General features: G+C 39.6%; 2 long non-coding RNA genes across 4 annotated transcripts; one reads left to right on the forward strand and one right to left on the reverse strand.

Annotated features, from left to right (window-relative positions):
• Window positions 1-6,551: 6,551 nt before the first annotated feature.
• LOC128230085 (uncharacterized) lies at window positions 6,552-9,248 on the reverse strand. Of its 3 annotated transcripts, none has more exons than XR_008260165.1 (3): window positions 9,219-9,248; window positions 8,794-8,914; window positions 6,552-7,201 (listed from the first exon to the last, which is right to left on the reverse strand). It is a non-coding gene; the product is annotated as an uncharacterized LOC128230085 (long non-coding RNA). The 3 variants fall into 3 exon arrangements; XR_008260166.1 differs by having other exon boundaries at window positions 9,176-9,225; XR_008260164.1 differs by lacking the exon at window positions 9,219-9,248 and having other exon boundaries at window positions 8,794-9,162.
• A 1,096-nt stretch (window positions 9,249-10,344) lies between these two features.
• Window positions 10,345-12,628, forward strand: LOC128230086 (uncharacterized). Its single transcript, XR_008260167.1, has 3 exons — window positions 10,345-10,434; window positions 11,082-11,152; window positions 11,819-12,628. It is a non-coding gene; the product is annotated as an uncharacterized LOC128230086 (long non-coding RNA).
• Window positions 12,629-13,838: the final 1,210 nt, after the last annotated feature.

A 13,838-nucleotide genomic window follows, 5' to 3' on the forward strand; every position in this document is an offset into this window, starting at 1 on the left:
GTGCACGCTGTCGACATTGCGTGGACCCGCTCATTGCCAGAGCAGGCGAGATGTTTCCCCGCTCAACGTTGCGTGTCGGAACTACTCGGTATTTATCGAAAACAACATCGGATATTTCGATGATGTATTTGGACGGTTTACATAATCAGAAACTGGTATGTTTAAGTCCGCTGCAAGTAGATCGCGTAGTAATTTAATTTCGCAGTTAAACTTAATGACATAACTCTTCAGAATCTTAATTATTTTTGCAATAATTCACTTCACTGGCAATGGATTTAAACTTAGATCAATAAATACAAGCTAAAACACTACATTTATTTAATGATATGATTAAAAAATACGAACTACTTCAACTGATGTACCCGCATACATCCGAAGTTGTTTTCGACAAAAATGACCGAGGCGTTCCGAATGGGCGAACAACAGCGTGTGTCAAGCGACACCATAGGCGAGTGGCATGTGCAGTAGGGTGACACAGGTCTGCTTTGTGGCGATGGTCCGTGAAAGGGTTGTGGACGGCTTAAGCCCCATCATCAGAAAGCACGTTCCTGTCTCTATGTTTACGATCGGTCAGCGTACATCATTCGAACCACGTTAGGCCTACTTACAATTATCCTTTCCCGTCCTTGTCACGATTCTCGCCTTCCATACTAGTCGGCGTCCACGTAACGACATTGGTGTTTGTACAGCCATTACTATCTTCGCACCTGACCTGCAGTCCCAACATCCACAAATTGCCCTACAACCATTCGATATATCTGCAATCGGCCACAGGTTTCTGTGATGTCTCCTGCACTCGGCAACCAACGGATCTGACATCCTCCCCGCGATCGACCAGACGATCTCGTTTCCATAGTCGAACCCCATCATTCTGATGCTACGCGGGAACCTAGCAACCCCACACGTCCGGCCTCTCATCAGACACCCCCATTATGTCGCTATGTTCTTTCCGGTCCAACCAATTTCGCAATTGATTTCACCAACCTATTCCTCTTCTACTCTGATCTCCTTCCAGCCCATATCGACGGTCCTTGGTCGACTTTGTTTTCCTGGTTCCTCCAAACTAGTCCTCCACTGTGAACTTTTTACACTGTAAGGCAGTTCCTTATAGGAGTGGAAGAAGCTGTGTCAACATATCGTCTTTGCTTGGACGACGTCGGCGAGCCAGTATCTCAAACTTGGTAAGCATCCCATCCCGTCAAAGGGTTGAATATCAAGCCACCAATTGTCATGATACGTGGGTTCGTCTAAACGTGGTACTGTGTAGCTGCTGTTTCCCGAAGCCGAAGCTGCGGCCTGTGTCACCTCTTTAAACGTTCCGGTGCAGACCGCTGCCCTGGCCCTTGTGCAAATGGCCCACTTAAGCTCCAATCAGCTCCCGCTTATCTGTTACCACGAGCTGCATTATGCCTGTGACAATGAAATTGCCTCATTAATTATTCATGATTACGAGATTTTCCTAGCCAAATTACCCACGGTACACAACGAAGCATAGCATAGTCTTGGTCTTTACATTTACAGTGCACTGATTCATGCCCGAGTTTCTTTACCTACCATGCAAGGACAATCAAGTGTTTTTTCTATGTCATTTATTTTTAAATGTACAAGTATTATACTGATATAAAATAACCCCAGACCTCACAACATAACATTTGAGGGTTATCATTCAATGCAAAGTTCTACATCAACTGCAAATCAAGTTAAACAAGAGATGTTTGTCAAACATTATGCCCCACCTGAGCGCCATGTTGTCAGGATTATATGGACAATTGAATGAAATATGCATGGACCGAAATGACAGCTGATTTATCACTGACATTGGATGCCGTTGAGGCAGTTTTAAGATTATGACCATTCAAAGTGTGAGGATAGAGTGTGTTACGACCATGACCTTTGACTCTATGACCTCAAAATCCATAGGAGACATCAGCTGGTCACCAAAAATCTAAATGAAAAGTTTAAGGGCCATGGGTGCAGGCATTGACAAGTTATCACACAGACGAGCTTTTTTCATTGAAGGTCACTGTGACCTTGACCATTGACCCCTAAAATCATAAGGGGTCATCTACAGGTCAGACACAACTCTAAGTCAGATTTGAGGGCCATGGGTGCAGGCATTGTTGAGTTATCACTTGAAACATTTTCGCATTCAAGGTCACTGTGAACTTGACCTTTGACCCAATGACTCCTAAAATCAACAAGAGATGTTTGTCAAACATTATGCCCCCCCTGAGCGCCATGTTGTCAGGATTATATGGACAATTGAATGAAATGTGCATGGACCGAAATGACAGCTGATTTGTTGCTGTTTTAAGATTATGACCATTAAAGTGTGAGGATAAAGTGTGTTATGACCGTTATGACCTTTGACTCTATGAACTCAAAATCCAGAGTCATTAGCTGGTCACCAGAAACCTAAATGTCAAGTTTGAGGGCCATGGGTGCAGGCATTGTCAAGTTATCAAAAGACAAGTTTTTTTCGTTCAAGGTCACTGTGACCTTGACCTTTGACCCGATGACACCTTAAATCATAAGGGGTCATCTACAAGTCAGATGCAACTCCAAGTCAAGTTTGAAGGCCATGGGTTCAGGCATTGTTGAGTTATCACTCGGACACCCTTTTACCATTCAAGATCACTGTGACCTTGACCTTTGGCTCTATGAATCCTAAAATCAATAAGGGTGATCTACTGGTCAGGCTTAACATCCATGTCAAGTTTAATGATCATAGGTTCAGGCATTGTCGAGATATCATTGAGGGAAGATTTGTTAACTTTTTTGCATTAAAGGTTACTGTGACATTGACCTTGCCCTGATGACCCCAAAAGTCGATAGGGGTCATCTACTTGGCAGGCCCAACCTTCATGTCAAGTTTGATGACCATAGGTCCAAGAATTGTTGAGTTTGCTTTCAAGGTCACTGTGACCTTGACCTTTGACCCCTAAAATCAATAGGGGTCATCTACTGGTCAGGCCCAACCTCCATGTCAAGTTTGAGGGCCATGGGTGCAGGCATTGTTGAGTTATCACTTGGACAACCTTTTATCATTCAAGGTCACTGTGACCTTGACCCAATGACCCATAAAATTAATAGGGACAATCTTCTGGCCAGGCTCAACCTCCAAATCAAGTTTAAGGGCCATGGGTGCAGCCATTGTCAAGTTATCACTCGGATATCCTTTTACCATTCCAGGTCACTGTGACCTTGACCTTTAGCCCAATGACCCCTTAAATCAATAGGGACCATCTTCTGGCCAGGCCCAACCTCCAAGTCAAGTTTGAGGGCTATGGGTGCAGGCATTGTCGAGTTATCACTCGGACAACCTTTTACCATTCCAGGTCACTGTGACCTTGACCTTTGGCCAGATGACCCCCAAAAACCATAGGGGTCATCTCCTGGTCAGGCCAATTCTCCAAGTCAAGTTTAAGGGCCATGGGTGCAGGCATTGTTGAGTTATCAATCGGACAACCTTTTACCATTCAAGGTCACTATGACCTTGACCTTTGGCCCAATGACACCCAAAATCAATAGGGGTCAAACTACTGGTCAGGCCCAACCTCCAAGTCAAGTTTGAGGGCCATGGGTGCAGGCATTGTTGAGTTATCACTCAAACAACCTTTTACCATTCAAGGTCACTGTGACCTTGACCTTTGACCCATTGAGCCCAAAAAACAATAGTGGTCAGCTACTGGTCAGGCCCAACCTCCAAATCAAGTTTGAGGGCCATGGGTGCAGCCATTGCCAAGTTATTACTCGGATAACCTTTTACCATTCCAGGTCACTGTGACCTTGACCTTTGGCCCAATGACCCCTTAAATCAAGGGACCATCTTCTGGCAAGGCCCAACCTCCAAGTCAAGTTTGAGGGCCATGGGTGCAGGCATTGTCGAGTTATCACTCGGACAACCTTTTACCATTCCAGGTCACTGTGACCTTGACCTTTGGCCAGATGACCCCCAAAAACCATAGGGGTCATCTCCTGGTCAGGCCAATTCTCCAAGTCAAGTTTAAGGGCCATGGGTGCAGGCATTGTTGAGTTATCAATCGGACAACCTTTTACCATTCAAGGTCACTATGACATTGACCTTTGGCCCAATGACACCCAAAAACAATAGGGGTCATCTACTGGTCAGGCCCAACCTCCAAGTCAAGTTTGAGGGCCATGGGTGCAGGCATTGTTGAGTTATCACTCAAACAACCTTTTACCATTCAAGGTCACTGTGACCTTGACCTTTGACCCATTGAGCCCAAAAAACAATAGGGGTCAGCTACTGGTCAGGCCCAACCTCCAAATCAAGTTTGAGGGCCATGGGTGCAGCCATTGCCAAGTTATCACTCGGATAACCTTTTACCATTCCAGGTCACTGTGACCTTGACCTTTGGCCCAATGACCCCTTAAATCAAGGGACCATCTTCTGGCAAGGCCCAACCTCCAAGTCAAGTTTGAGGGCCATGGGTGCAGGCATTGTCGAGTTATCACTCGGACAACCTTTTACCATTCCAGGTCACTGTGACCTTGACCTTTGGCCAGATGACCCCCAAAAACCATAGGGGTCATCTCCTGGTCAGGCCAATTCTCCAAGTCAAGTTTAAGGGCCATGGGTGCAGGCATTGTTGAGTTATCACTCGAACAACCTTTTACCATTCAAGGTCACTGTGACCTTGACCTTTGACCCATTGAGCCCAAAAAACAATAGGGGTCAGCTACTGGTCAGGCCCAACCTCCAAGTTAAGTTTGAGGGCCATGGGTGCAGGCATTGTCACGTTATCACTCAGACAACCTTTTACCATTCAAGGTCACTGTGACCTTGACCTTTTGGCTGATGACCCCCAAAAACAATAGGGGTCATCTACTGGTCAGGCCCAACCTCCATGTCAAGTTTGAGGGCCATGGGTGCAGGCATTGTTGAGTTATCACTCGGACAAGCTTTAAAATTATTTTACCATTAAAGGTCACTGTGACCTTGACCTTTGACCCGATGACCCCCAAAATCAATAGGGGTCATCTACTGGTCAGGCCCAACCTTCATGTGAAGTTTGATGACCATACGTCCAGGAATTGTTGAGTTATCACTCGGACAAGCTTTGGTCTACCGACGGACCGACCGACCGACCGACCGACCGACCGACATGCCTGTGCAAAGCAATATACCCCTCTTCTTCGAAGGGGGGCATAATAAGGGTCATTTCCTGGTCAGGCCCAACTTCCTTGTCAAGTTTGATTATCATAGGTTCAGTCATTGTTGAGATATCACTGGGAGAAGATTTGTTAACTCTTTTGCGTTAAAGGATACTGTGACCTTGACCTTGGCCCGATAACCCCAATGTCAAGAGGGATCATCTACTGGCCAGGCCCAACCTTCATGTCAAGTTTGATGACCATAGGTCCAGGAATTGTCGAGTTTGCTTTCAAGATCACGGTGACCTTGACCTTTGACCCCTAAAATCAAAAGGGGCCATCTACGGGTCAGGCCCAATCTCCAAGTCAAGTTTAAGGGCCATGGGTGCAGGCATTGTCAAGTTATCACTCGAACAACCTTTTACCATTCAAGGTCACTGCGACCGTTAACTTTGGCCCGATGACCCCCCAAAACAATAGGGGTCATCTACTGGTCAGGCCCAACCTCCAAGTCAAGTTTGAGGGCCATGAGTGCAGGCATTGTCGAGTTATCACATGGACAACCTATTTCCATTCAAGGTCTCTGTGACCTTGTCCTTTTGCTCGATGACCCCCAAAAACAATAGGGGTCATCTATTGGTCAGGCCCAACCTCCAATTCAAGTTTGAGGTTCATGGGTGCAGGCATTGTCAAGTTATCACTTGGACAACCTTTTTCCATTCAAGGTCACTGTGACCTTGACCTTTGGCCCGATGACCCCCAAAAACAATAGGGGTCATCTACTGGTTAGGCCCAACCTCCAAGTCAAGTATGAGGACTAAGGGTGCAGGCATTGTCGAGTTATCACTCGGACAACCTTTTACCATTCAAGGTCACTGTGACCTTGACCTTTGGCCCGATGATCCCACAATACAATAGGGGTCATCTACTGGTCATGCCCAACTTCCATATCAGGTTTGATTACCATAGGTCTAGGCATTGTTGCGTTATCACTCGGACAAGCTTTAAAATTCTTTTACCATTAAAGGTCACTGTGACCTTGACCTTTGACCCGATGAGCCCTTAAATCAATAGGGGTCATATAATGGTCAGGCCCAACCTTCATGTCAAGTTTGAGGACCATACGTCCAGGAATTGCTGAGTTATCAGTCGGACAAGCTTTGGTCTACCGACGGACCGACATACCGACCGACATGTGCAAAGCAATATACCCCTCTTCTTCGAAGGGGGGCATAATAATACACTTTTACACTGTTTAATTTTCAACACTTTGGCACATACATAATCATATTCTCATTAAAAACTACACACTTTATCAATTTACAACACATACTATGTACTTGTACAGTGTGTATACTGATTGACATGCGAAAGATAACAAAAACCTTAAATATTTACATTTCAGTGGGTATAATCAAATCAATGCATTTGCATAAAAATATTATATTTAATCAATATGCTATGTATTATATCTTATACCATGTTTTTCAAAGACAAACACCCTCAAACGATAAAAGAAGTCTTCAAATTGAGGGGAATGCATAAACATATTGACCATTTTGAGCCTTTTCATTAAAATGTCCCACTGGTGTTAGAATTAAAGATGTCTTTCAGTCTGCAGATGTTCATGTCATCAACTGAATCATCTTATGATGAAAGAATAAGGGTATACAACCCAGCACACCATCTTCAAAAGTTCCCTTTCAGTCAATAGCAGTATCATGCAAAATTACATTACATCGAATATGAGGTTGATCAACTGCTTGCTTTAGTAACAAGATGTCCTATCAGTTTGTCAACATTGTTGGATCATCCTTCTAAACGATACCAAATGTATGACGTTTAAAACCAACACTGGACACACACAAGCTTCTGTATTTTGAATGCCAATGAGTGGTGATTAGGGATTAAATCTGAAGTCTTATGGCAATGATTTCAAGTATGTAGTATAGTTCTGAGGTAGTTTATTTATGCACTGTCAGTCAAGGTTGTCTAGTTATTGCATTTGGCTACAGATATGTACATGCAGATCGTGTCGCATATAATCGTCTTTAAATCAGCTGCTAGTACACTGTACTTTGGCCTGAAAGTAAAAAAAGAAAAGTTGAATGATTTTTCATAAACAAATAAATAACAGTTATTTTCCTGATATACCTTTCAAATAGTTGACAGAAATAAATTGAGTACAACAATGTTTATCATTTTTTTACAACCCATCTCAATATCTTCAATTTGTGAATCGAATCAAGACTTCAATGATCAAGGTACCACTTTGAAGAGCATTTTACTTCTTAGCAATTACAGGGCAATAATTATATTCTGAATAACAAATGGAATTAGCCTTAAAGATGCACTTTTACACAGTAGATATTTTAGCATTCACCAATCATTTAATATTTTTGCGTTTTCAGTTATTAAATACACTGTTACAATCTTGTTATACTTATAGTAATTAATAATTTGCATAAATGCATCATTTAGTAAGTAGTTAAAGGTTTATCATTCAAAATCATGTTTGTTATACATGAGTTTGTATTGATTTTGAATAAGAGTGTCACTTTAACATTATTCCATTCCATATTTAAAAGATGCTGAAGAACATTGTATTGGTCTGAAAATGCATTCAGAAATACCATTCTCCAAATATTATTAACATGACATACGAAGTTAATGCTATAAAGTATATAAATTGCAAATACCAAATGTGCATACATGTATATCTGAATGTCTTATACCCATTTTACTTATGGACTGCACTGCCATTCCACATTAGTAGAATTTATAGTGTGTTTTTATTTAAGTTTGAGTAATTTAGGCAATTTGAGGGATATAACTTTAAAGTGACTGGGGCTACATTTGTAGCTGGTTATAGAACCTGACTGAGATATGCTGCTCATGCACATACTGTCCAATGTTGATGATTATTTGGATAAATGCTCCGCAATAGTAAAACAGTGTAGCCAAAATAAAGTTGATGTAATAGAAGCAATTCAAGGACCATAAGTCTTATGTAATTCTATTGACATGTTTACAATTTCTACACATGTATGTTCATGTTATCTAAGTCTCCCTGCTGCAGATATATCCATTTTCCATCATATAGCGGGCATATAAAAAAATGAGGGGAGGGGGGCACATCCAAATTTGTGGCCATACGGTTGCGCCTCTAATGCCTCTAATGCCAAGTCCTGGCTACGCCCAATACTTTGCATACTTTAAAGTTGCACTCTCACAGGTTGACCGTTTTTGACAACTTTTTATACTTTTTTTGTCTTGGAATGAACCCATATTTGCGTAAACGTCTGGAAAGTGGAAACCATTCATATTAGACTACTGGCAAAAGATCAGATCGCAGTTTTTCATATTTATGTTCAAAATTGTTCTGTTATGGCTAAAAGCGTCACTAACGCTTAAAGAAAAATAATATTTTAAGCAATCTTCCGAACAATTCAGATCTGTTTTATTGGAAGTTATCTTATGACTAAATTGAAGGCATTGATATCAAAATCAGCCGATTCTGAGACCAAAAAAAAATAAAATGTCAAAACTGTCAATCTGAGAGAGTGCAGATTAATAAGACCTAGCTGGTACAATTAAATAGATGGCTAAGTTTAACGATCAAGTTGTTCATGTCATTTTTACAAGTGATGTCAAAAACCAGATCACTCAACTTACATCATTGGTGCCTAGAACATGAGAGAAGTCCTTTTAATAGCTGGAACCAATAAACATCGCACTTCCAGTTGGTGCAAAAAACCTGCAGCGTGACTGCCAGACATCTCAAGAACTCAAGCGTCTATAAATTTAAGAGGCAGCAATATTACCAATACAAGTCTATTACTGTCCAACATTTCAGAATTTAACAGTTTATAGCAGACACTTATCAGTTAATAAAGCCAATTTTGTTTCAAAACTGCTCAAATTGCTTGAAGTACTAAGACACAAGAAATCGACTACGACAGCACACAGACAAATTGCTCAGACAGCATGATGTTTTGGCCCAGTCATCAGACGACGACAACGCCATAATAAACAATAACAAAGTAATCTCAATTACAATTATGTTAACAAAAGGTTATAAGTAGCAAGAGTAAAAGTACAATGAGGAATAGTACTATGTGGCTTCCTAGTGAAATAGTCCCCAAGTGAAATAGTCCCCAAGTCAAATAGCCCCCAAGTCAAATAGCCCCAAAAAACACCCCCACTTTTTAAAAAAACCTCGAAGCTTGCCGGAGATGGCCGGGACTTGTTACAATTGGCATAAATGTTGTCTGTGTCAGTATAGTTTCGTTTTATTGGAAAGGTAAATCCATTTTTAATGCATTTAATGCATAGTATTGTGCAAAATATATTTGCAATTACTTGGTAAAATATATAAATATAAGCCTTTATTATCTATTTCACACATAACATACTTCTAACACGTCTATTATTTTAGACTACGGAGACAACAAGCCAAAAATTCGATAAAACAACAACAATAGGAGTACTGGGAACTTTTTTTAACATTTGGATATTCAGAGTCGCCAAATAAAAAATCATCAAAGACTCTGAGGCGGCTGTTTATATGGACTAGTTTTCGCCGATGTTCTCGTTATACTACGAATTGATACGCCGTTATCATCTCATAGTACTACCTCTCATTGTACTTGAACTCTTGCTACTTATTAACTTTTGTTAACGCCACTTAATTTGGAAAGTTGTTTGAATCTATTTTTATTATTATTATTATTATTATTATGCACCAGTCAATTGTAACCACGCCCCCCAGGTCCGGGGAATAGCGGGGACCTTGACTTTCGGTCTAGCCAACCCCGGCTAAAATAGGGCGGGGACAAACAGATGGTAAAATCCCTGCCAAATGCCCCGCACCTCAGGGACCCTAGGTAAGGCCCATTCCCTGCTATATTTAAAGCGAAGACAAAACCACCACATTCACCTGGCACTGCGGGGCCACCAGAAAGGTAAAAAACGGCAGTCAACAGGTCCATGGTTTACTTTACGGTAAAGATTACTATCTAGTATGGAGTTTAGTGCTGGCAATTTTAGTCTGGTTCCCTGCTTTCTGATATTTCATACAGTACGATGTTAGGGGAAGGAACTCCAGACTATGGCAATTTCATTCGGAACTCCTAGGCCATTTTATTCTAAAACAACCTCAGGCAATCGGAACTCCTCGGCTAGTATCAAGATATGGCCTCGGGTCGTAAGAAAATAGTCCATCATGGCCGACCGACCAAGAAGGTGTTCAAACAACCAAGAGATATGTTAGTCCAAAGACAGAATGAGGAGCGAACTTTTACCACTTATTTGTGTGTAAGTGTTATTTTTTTATACTTATTGTATTTTAATAAAATATAAAAATAGTTTTAAAAGAGCCCTAATGAGAAACTAATTGGAAATGTCATTAATTCTTAGTGGGTGGGGTAAAGTCTTCTTTCATTTGACAGATTCTAATTTAGTAAATAACAATTTTGAAGCTCCAGTGATCAGTGGCAAAAATTAAGAAAACAATTACTTTATTTGTTTTGTGTTTTAATAACAAATAAGTCTGAATCTGACTTTACTTAGATCGATAATGGGTTAGACTTTCTTTCTCAGTGTATTTATCTCATACATTTCATATCATTAACTTTATTTTTTTATAATTAAAATTTACATTCTTTTAACCAAGGATGTATGGTTTATATGTCCGTAAGTGTTGGTAGCGAACAACTTAATGTAATGGCACAATTGAATACCTCGGCCCTGTTCACTAATATAGTTCTCTAAATAAATAAGATCTTCATTCTATTGGTTTAACAAAATGAGTTTGAACGCATAAACCAGCACACATTTCTTTCGAGACTAAATTCTTTGATATCCACCAGTGGTGGTGATGCAGAAACATTGAAAAATGCTGACATTTTTACTGTGCCAATGAAATGCAGACATTTAAATTTTAATCTTATTGTCATTTTCAGAGAAGAGTATGGTACCAGGGGTGCAGCTGACTCTGATTCCCGGCTTGTTCTAATGAAAAAAGGCAGATGAGGTAATGGTTGTGCTATTTTCGAAATTCGGACAATAATTTAACAGTCAAGTATCCTATTGGTTTAAGCCCAAAAGTACCTGCATGTTTGTACAATTAACCAACAAGGATTGACAGTATTAAAATATCAACATTGTAGATGAATTTAAACATGATAACAATTTCATTTCATATTCTTTAATTAACCAGTAGTCCAGAGCTAAAAGCTGCTCTCTCACAGATTGACGAACAGTTCTTCTTGGTCATTCTTCAAAAGCCCAAAAGAATAATTAAATTAAAACACATATAATTAATTATATGGCTTAAAGCAATAGCAAAAAAATATTTTCCAAACAATTGAAATCTATTCTATTATGTGTGACCTTATATGACTAGTTGGAGGATTTTTTACCAAATTTTCAAACTTGTATATGAAAGACTGTGATCTGATATTATGTCAGCAGTCTAATATCACTGGTTTCCATACATTTGCACAATAATTGCCAATTGGCTCGTTTAAAGACAAAAATAAAAAGGGTGTCAGAACAGTAAAACTGTGAGGATGCATCTTTAAATCGGTGTTGCACTTAATGTTTTGTGAATACTTTTCTGCTGTTGTACAGGCTTTTAAAATAATTGATCTGAAAATATAATTCCTATTATTGTTGTATTTTCTGTTTTCTATTTCAGGCACTGGAATCCGAATGTAATCAAAAAATGCCATTGTATGAGGATTGACCTGCAATGCATGGCAATCATCTTAACACAACTGCAACGCCTTCCTTGGAAAAATGAGTGCAAGATGGAAGCGTTCAGTGGAACATCTTGTCATCTCAAATATTTGATGACTTACATACTGATGTGAAGTTGAAGATAAAATCATCTGTTGGTCCGTGATTATTAAGTAAATCCGAACATATATTTTAAAAGGGTAAAATGGTAAAGGATTTATATACGCTTTAAGTGGTTTTCCTATAATATGGAGGGAAGATAACTACAAAAACAGAAACAGATGGCATCGGCAGACCAAATAAAGGAGAACTATTTTGTTCAGTTCAATTTTTAAGACTTCAGAAAATCTGTTAATAGGGCACATCCTTGCAAATGCCATATTGTAAACTGGGCTCTTTAAAATGTGAAAAGGTGAAAGTGGTCTAGAGGATAAGCCCCAAATTCAAGGTTGTGAGTTCAAGACCTCCAAGATACTTTCTCTTGACCTCAGGAAAAGGATGTCTATACTTCCAGCTTGCATATAGCAATCTGATAAGGCATAAAATAAGATACTAGCTACAGTTTTTCCATTTGTGTTGATTTATTTTTCAGTCTGTTGGAATGTTTATTAGAAGTGATGCGCATTGCTTACTGCAACCAATATTTATTTTCTTTATTAAGTTGAATTTAACGAACACATAACATGACTTGTGATTTTACAGATGCATGTTTATTTCGTTGATTGTATGAGTTTATTTTCTCAAATGATGTAATAAAAGTTATTCTGAATGACTGTCCTTTTTTGTTTGAAGAAAATGTGTTGAGGTTTTGGCATAGCATAGTGTCATCATCATCATTACCATTGTTGTGTACAAATAAAACATTCAAAATAATGTATTAAAAACCAAACTGTCAAGCCAAGTACTCAAAGAGGCACAAGGATATTGCTAAAGAGACCGGTAATACAATTAGACAAATAAAATGTAAAGAAAGATCTATAATTCTGACACATGGTAATGCTTTAAATAGTCCTCTCATTGTGTGTTTATGGTTAAAGTGGAGACATACAGTATATTTTGTAATGAAGACTTAAATTTGTATGGCAACTTAAAGCCATATATGGGGATTAAGCGCCAGAAATATTGTGAAGTCTCCCAAAAGACTCAATGCACTTAAAAAGCACAGAAATGAAAGTAAAAATGGGAGCAAAACCTAATTTATCATTAGTTTTACATTGGATTGCATACACATGGCTCTGCTATTACTTGACTAATATTAAAAATAAAATTAAGAGACATGTTGATCCAAACTGTAATTATTCTTGTTTGCATTTTATGGAGTTGGACATAAAAGAGTCATTTGGTGAAGAGTGATCTAAAGGCTAATTATTCAAAATAGATTAAGTATTATTGAAAAAAGTCTGGTATACATTGCTGAAAAGATTAGTAACCTGGCTAAATATTTGTTTAAGGCTTTTATTTACAAAAAAATGAATCAGTTGAGTATCTTATCAGTTACTCTTTTGGTGTTGTTGTTTTTAATAAAAAATGACAATTTACTCAAAGATATTGAGACTAATAATTATAGATTTAGACAAGTATAATGTGTAAGGAAACTTCTAATGAGTGGGTTTTATCCACAGCCTAGGAGGTAAAGTAAGGCATGATCTGCCTTGAACAAATACAATTTTAAGACAAGATCTGTCAACTTAGTGCACCAGTCAATTGTAACCCCCACCCACCCCAGGTCCGGGGGAATACTGGGGTTAACCAGGGGAAATGGGCCGTGTTTTTACCTATCGGGTGGCCCGGTAGTGCTGGTTGAATGCGGTGGTTTTATCTTCGCTTAAAATATAGAGGGGAATGGACCTTACCTAGAGTCCCTGGGGTGTGGGGGCATTTGGCAGGGATTTTGCCATTGGATCGTCCGCGCAGGGTGGGGATTTTAGCCGGGGTTGGCTGTACTGAAAGTCAAAGTCCCCACTATTCCCCAGACCTAG

Source organism: Mya arenaria, chromosome 4 (assembly GCF_026914265.1).
Source record: "Mya arenaria isolate MELC-2E11 chromosome 4, ASM2691426v1".
NCBI classification, from domain to species: Eukaryota; Metazoa; Mollusca; class Bivalvia; order Myida; family Myidae; genus Mya; species Mya arenaria.